Source organism: Rutilus rutilus (assembly GCF_951802725.1).
Source record: "Rutilus rutilus genome assembly, chromosome: 2".
Taxonomy (NCBI): Eukaryota; Metazoa; Chordata; class Actinopteri; order Cypriniformes; family Leuciscidae; genus Rutilus; species Rutilus rutilus.
The window spans coordinates 21407849-21414601 of NC_140210.1; the positions used below are offsets into that span (position 1 = coordinate 21407849).

Genomic DNA, 6753 nt, shown 5'->3' on the forward strand with positions numbered 1-6753 from the left:
CAAACAGTGTCTAAACTCTGTTAATTGGTCTTTGCTTTGCTCTGCTACCCCTATTTGCAATCAATCAGTTAAGGTCTGCTGACCCAATAATCTTAGAAAAAGAAACCTGGATCAATTTTAATCCAGTAATCAGGCATCACAGCTGCCAGAGAGGCATATTTAACTGTGATATGGATATATTACCATTATTATGTGAACAAAAAGTAAATTATTGATGAAAGCACTATATGTCTGATTTCAGATTTACCCAAGCCTAAATGCCACATGAAAAAAGGGAAAATATGTTGTTGATTTCTTTACTGATTCTTCTTGTCTAACTGGGTTGTTCTTGGCCAGAATAAGTTGCAAAATGGATTTGACTTGGTATGCTGATAGTCTAAGGTCTGGCTAATAGCTTGCACTGTTAGCAGCATTTGAGATGGACCTTCTAAAACGACATTGCTTAAAGATTATTGTGGTCCGACAGCTTTGGAGGGTATTGTATAAATCCCCATTAATAAAAAGGTCAGTTGAGCTTCAAAAGAGGATTTTGCATGTCACAGTTGCTTTTAATGCATTTGTTTCTGTCATTAATCTGATAAAAAATTATGTGTTGAATTTACTTAAAATATACATGCACCATTTTTGCAACACACTTTTTAAGTAAATCCAGCTTGGATCAATTTTATTTAAAATTAACAAGAAAACCTTTGTTATATGTACTTAAATAAATGGTTCCACTTTATTTCGATAGTCCACTTTAGACATTCTACTAACTATAAGTAACTTTGCTACTACATGTCAACTAACTCTCATTACAGTATTAGTAGACTGTAGTAGACTGTCAGTAGACTGTTAGGTTACGGTTAGGTGTTAGGGTTCGGGTTAGGAGAATAAGTTGACTTGTAGATGCCAAGTTACTTATAGTCAGTAGAATATCTATTGGTGGAGCATCAAAATAAAGTGTTAGCAGATATTAAGCAGACAGTCTACTAATACTCTGATGACAGTTAGTTGACATGTAGTTGCAAAGTTACTTATAGTTAGTAGAATGTCTAAAGTGGACTATAGAAATAAGTGTTACCAAATATATCAGGATTCTTTACTTAAAAAAATACTGAACAATAGAATCTACAGTAATTGCAAGTTTTGTCAACTTAATATTTAAGGTAATTTACATTAAAAAAATATAATTATTTGAGTTGAACCAACATAAAATTGAGCTATTGGTCTACCTACTGCACTGCTCCAGAACATTCAGTGTCTGAAAATAAGCACAAAACATATGTAGTGGGATTGCCCTTTTAAGGATAGTTGCATGGCCCCTTTAAAAATAGTGCCCAGATTGCCTAAAGTGGGTGGGTACGTCAGGTAATCATGTAGCTATATAAACACAGGTGAGATTTGGTTTCTTCATGACCATATGCTGATGTGGCCTGCTGGTGTAGGTCTTGTATCGCCTTCACTCCTCAAGAAAGGTATGTTCTGTTAAATTGAAGGATCAAAGAAGGGAGGGAATTATAAATTTAGAATATGGGTGTTTGTGGGGATTTCATTTAATTCATTTTTTTGATTAATTTGCTTGTTTGGTATAATTTTAGATTAGTCGGGTGTGTCCAGGCATTGTTAGTGAGCATGTGAGTGTGCACAGGAAAGGTAATTTTATTTTTCCCTTACCCTATTTGTGTGACTTAAATGTGAGGAGTGGGGAGGGAGAAAAGACCAAACAAAAATATTTATTTGTCTTGCAGAAGTTGCCAGCTGCTGCTTTGCTGCTGCTTAAATAGCGTGTCCAGTTTGGGACGCGGGATTTGCATTTGTGCAGGTGATTGCACGGAATGTCTTCAGTTGCTCGTGCCCGTGCCGCGCTTACGCGGTTACATTGAACACATGAGCTAGCATCGTCAGTTCGCTATTACTTATACCACGCCCGCGTGGTTTCATTGAACGTCTTCAGTCTTTATTCCCATTACAACTCTCGCGATTGCATTGAAGATCCTCGTCTGCACAACGCTCACGTTGTAACGCGCTGTACATCCATGGCCTTGTTTCTGGTGCCACCTGGTTTTCGCTGGTGAAAGTACAGTGAGTTGTATCAATGCATTGTGTATTTTGTGTAAGTGTGTGTGTAATGTTTAATTGAAATTGTTGTTCCTTTTGGTGTGCTTAATTTCTTTATTGTATTATTGTTATGATTTTTGTTATTGGGTTTTGATTATTATCAAACTTATTTAATTTGTTTGTATGTATTAGTTTTTTTCTTGCTCTACATTGATACTGCTTGAATGCAGATCTGTTAATTTGGTTTATTTGATTGGTGTTGAGTGGGTTTAAATTATTTGATTTCTGGTTTGGTTGGTTTGAAGTGCTTGTGATTTGTATCTAATTTTGATTTAGTTTGAGCAGCAAAATCTTTTAGCAAGGAAAGAAACCACCTTGTTCAATTTGTATTTTATTTTTTGTGAAATTTTATTGTTTGTTTTTGTTTTGTGTGCTTGACCAGCGTATGGCCCCCCTGCAAATTGACTAGAACGAAGCCCATTGGGCTGACTTATTAAAGTGTCTTTTTATCATGAATGTTGAGCTCAGCTCTTTTAGTGTTTAATTGATAAATAAAATTATAGACTGTGGTATTGTCTCTGCTTGTCCTTTTCATTTATTTGAAAGCCTGTTATTGAGGAGGCTTGAAAATTTGGTGTCTTATTAGTGAGCTGATACCTTTATTCGGTCACAAGTGGCGTAGTCGGCAGGGTTTTGAAGTGACAAGCAGAGACTGCCACAGAAAGTGTTTGTTCTTTTCTTTGTCATTTTGTGGTGCGTTTCCTTTACAGCAAAGCAGCAGCTGGTAAGATGCGGACAGGAGTGCGGTAGTGGAGGAAACTTGGGTTAAGTGGTAAGGTTTCTGTTTTCCTTTTTTTCTTTTCTCTTTTTGGTGGGGGAGAGCTTGTAGACAGAGGTTGAATTGGAGTTGCAAAGACAGGTGCAGTCATTGAGGGGAAGACAAAACAGCAGTAGGCTTCATTAAGTTGGGCAGAGAACTTGCAACGAGTGTCTCTCTTGTCTTTCTCGTTGAGTAGCCGTCATGGCAGAGAACTTGCAACGAGTGTCTCTTTTGTCTGTCTTGAGTAGCCGTCATGGCAGAGGACTTGTAACGAGTGTCCCTCTAATGTCTGTCTTGTTGAGTAGCCGTCATGGCAGAGAACTTGCAACGAGTGTCTCTCTTGTCTTTCTCGTTGAGTAGCCATCATGGCAGAGGACTTGTAACGAGTGTCCCTCTAATGTCTGTCTTGTTGAGTAGCCGTCATGGCAGAGAACTTGCAACAAGTGTCTCTTTTGTCTGTCTTGAGTAGCCGTCATGGCAGAGGACTTGTAACGAGTGTTCCTCTAATGTCTGTCTTGAGTAGCCGTCATGGCAGAGAACTTGCAACAAGTGTCTCTTTTGTCTGTCTTGAGTAGCCGTCATGGCAGAGGACTTGTAACGAGTGTCCCTCTAATGTCTGTCTTGTTGAGTAGCTGTCATGGCAGAGAACTTGCAACGAGTGTCTCTCTTGTCTTTCTCGTTGAGTAGCCATAATGGCAGAGGACTTGTAACGAGTGTCCCTCTAATGTCTGTCTTGTTGAGCAGCCGTCATGGCAGAGAACTTGCAACAAGTGTCTCTTTTGTCTGTCTTGAGTAGCCGTCATGGCAGAGGACTTGTAACGAGTGTTCCTCTAATGTCTGTCTTGAGTAGCCGTCATGGCAGAGAACTTGCAACAAGTGTCTCTTTTGTCTGTCTTGAGTAGCCGTCATGGCAGAGGACTTGTAACGAGTGTTCCTCTAATGTCTGTCTTGAGTAGCCGTCATGGCAGAGAAATTGCAACAAGTGTCTCTTTTGTCTGTTTTGAGTAGCCGTCATGGCAGAGGACTTGTAACGAGTGTTCCTCTAATGTCTGTCTTGAGTAGCCGTCATGGCAGAGAACTTGCAACAAGTGTCTCTTTTGTCTGTCTTGAGTAGCCGTCATGGCAGGGGACTTGTAACGAGTGTCCCTCTAATGTCTGTCTTGAGTAGCCGTCATGGCAGAGAACTTGCAACGAGTGTCTCTCTTGTCTTTCTCATTGAGTAGCCGTCATGGCAGAGGATTTGTAACGAGTGTCCTTCTAATGTCTTTCTCGTTGTGTAGCCGTCATGGCAGAGGACTTGTAACAAGTGTCTTGTCTTTTTTGTTGAGTAGCCATTATGGCAGAGGACACTGCGATGGTGGTTATTGAGCCTTTACCGTCTACTCCTGTAAACGATGCCTCTGGTTGAAAGTGTTCCAAATGCGACATCTGAATGTGCTCTCCCTTTGGTCTCTGTTTTAAATTTACCATCTAGTGAGGCCTCTGTTGTGGGGGCACAGGGTGTACGGAGATCAACTAGGACAATGGCTGGGAAACATCCGAATAGTTATCATTTGCCCAGGATAGTAATTAGTGATGTATCTGCTAGTATTAGTGTATCACTACCGGCTGAGTACTCCCTCCTGGGGCCTGTAAGGGACTGTCATTTCCGCCCTTGGCTGTAGAAGGTTGAATCATTGGGACAATGATTGAAAATCCTGGGGTAGATTGTAGTGGGATTGCCCTTTTAAGGATAGTTGCATGGCCCCTTTAAAAATAGTGCCCAGATTGCCTAAAGTGGGTGGGTACGTCAGGTAATCATGTAGCTATATAAACACAGGTGAGATTTGGTTTCTTCATGACCATATGCTGATGTGGCCTGCTGGTGTAGGTCTTGTATCTCCTTCACTCCTCAAGAAAGGTATGTTCTGTTAAATTGAAGGATCAAAGAAGGGAGGGAATTATAAATTTAGAATATGGGTGTTTGTGGGGATTTCATTTAATTCATTTTTGAGATTAATTTGCTTGTTTGGTATAATTTTAGATTAGTCGGGTGTGTCCAGGCATTGTTAGTGAGCATGTGAGTGTGCACAGGAAAGGTAATTTTATTTTTCCCTTACCCTATTTGTGTGACTTAAATGTGAGGAGTGGGGAGGGAGAGAAGACCAAACAAAAATATTTATTTGTCTTGCAGAAGTTGCCAGCTGCTGCTTTGCTGCTGCTTAAATAGCGTGTCCAGTTTGGGACGCGGGATTTGCATTTGTGCAGGTGATTGCACGGAATGTCTTCAGTTGCTCGTACCCGTGCCGCGCTTACGCGGTTACATTGAACACATGAGCTAGCATCGTCAGTTCGCTATTACTTATACCACGCCCGCGTGGTTTCATTGAACGTCTTCAGTCTTTATTCCCATTACAACTCTCGCGATTGCATTGAAGATCCTCGTCTGCACAACGCTCACGTTGTAACGTGCTGTACATCCATGGCCTTGTTTCTGGTGCCACCTGGTTTTCGCTGGTGAAAGTACAGTGAGTTGTATCAATGCATTGTGTATTTTGTGTAAGTGTGTGTGTAATGTTTAATTGAAATTGTTGTTCCTTTTGGTGTGCTTAATTTCTTTATTGTATTATTGTTATGATTTTTGTTATTGGGTTTTGATTATTATCAAACTTATTTAATTTGTTTGTATGTATTAGTTTTTTTCTTGCTCTACATTGATACTGCTTGAATGCAGATCTGTTAATTTGGTTTATTTGATTGGTGTTGAGTGGGTTTAAATTATTTGATTTCTGGTTTGGTTGGTTTGAAGTGCTTGTGATTTGTATCTAATTTTGATTTAGTTTGAGCAGCAAAATCTTTTAGCAAGGAAAGAAACCACCTTGTTCAATTTGTATTTTATTTTTTGTGTGAAATTTTATTGTTTTTGTTTTGTGTGCTTGACCAGCGGCCCCCCTGCAAATTGACTAGAACGAAGCCCATTGGGCTGACTTATTAAAGTGTCTTTTTATCATGAATGTTGAGCTCAGCTCTTTTAGTGTTTAATTGATAAATAAAATTATAGACTGTGGTATTGTCTCTGCTTGTCCTTTTCATTTATTTGAAAGCCTGTTATTGAGGAGGCTTGAAAATTTGGTGTCTTATTAGTGAGCTGATACCTTTATTCGGTCACACATACAATTAGCAAAAAAATAAATAAAGCATTTTACTTTATTTTTGGTCAGAGGCTGCATTTCAACAAAAGGTTTTCAGACAGTTCGTATCAAAATAATGTATTTATTTATTTTTGGACCGAGATTGCAATACTAAACTGGAAACAAACAAACAAAAGCAACAAAAATAGTCTGAAACCAAAAATCATGATATATAGTACTGCTGAAAACACGTGACAAGATGACAAAAGGAAGTTCCATTCTCTAAAGGCTCATCCATGCAGCCACCTTTCATGATATTCATCAGTGTGTGTGCGGTTCCAGTTCCTCAAGGTCACCATGACTATCCTTAAAAACATAGCAAATGTGTGTTTAGTTGCAACATCATTTGGTAGTTTCAGAGTATTTTATACGGTGGCCATGAGAGCTCAACTCTCTGCAACTGAAGAAAACTAGAAAAAAACCATCAGCAAATTAAGAAACCTCTTCATTAGACAACACAACCTAATACAGAAATGCGCTGCAAATAGCACAGTCCACAATGAAACGAGTGTTAATGATTCTTAAAAAGTAAAACCCTATTTATTTTTCTTCATTTATTAAAAACTGCTTACCTGACAGTTTTCACCATCTTCACCACGTCGCGCTTCAAAATGAGTGCGCTTCTAAAATATTTGCATATCATGCAACTCACAAATACATCAAATTGGTTTACTTAATATTAATCTAGTTGTAATGCTAGTTGACATGACTTTATGCATGCAC

The 6753-nt window shown here is 39.0% G+C and overlaps 1 long non-coding RNA gene across 2 annotated transcripts; it reads left to right on the top strand.

The window, feature by feature from the left end:
* The first annotated feature begins 1285 nt into the window (after window positions 1-1285).
* Window positions 1286-5995, top strand: LOC311281572. 2 transcript variants are annotated; one of them, XR_014625817.1, is made up of 5 exons: window positions 1286-1457; window positions 1581-1635; window positions 1731-4760; window positions 4884-4938; window positions 5034-5995. It is a non-coding gene; the product is annotated as an uncharacterized lncRNA (long non-coding RNA). The 2 variants fall into 2 exon arrangements; XR_014625816.1 differs by having other exon boundaries at window positions 1731-4938.
* Window positions 5996-6753: the final 758 nt, after the last annotated feature.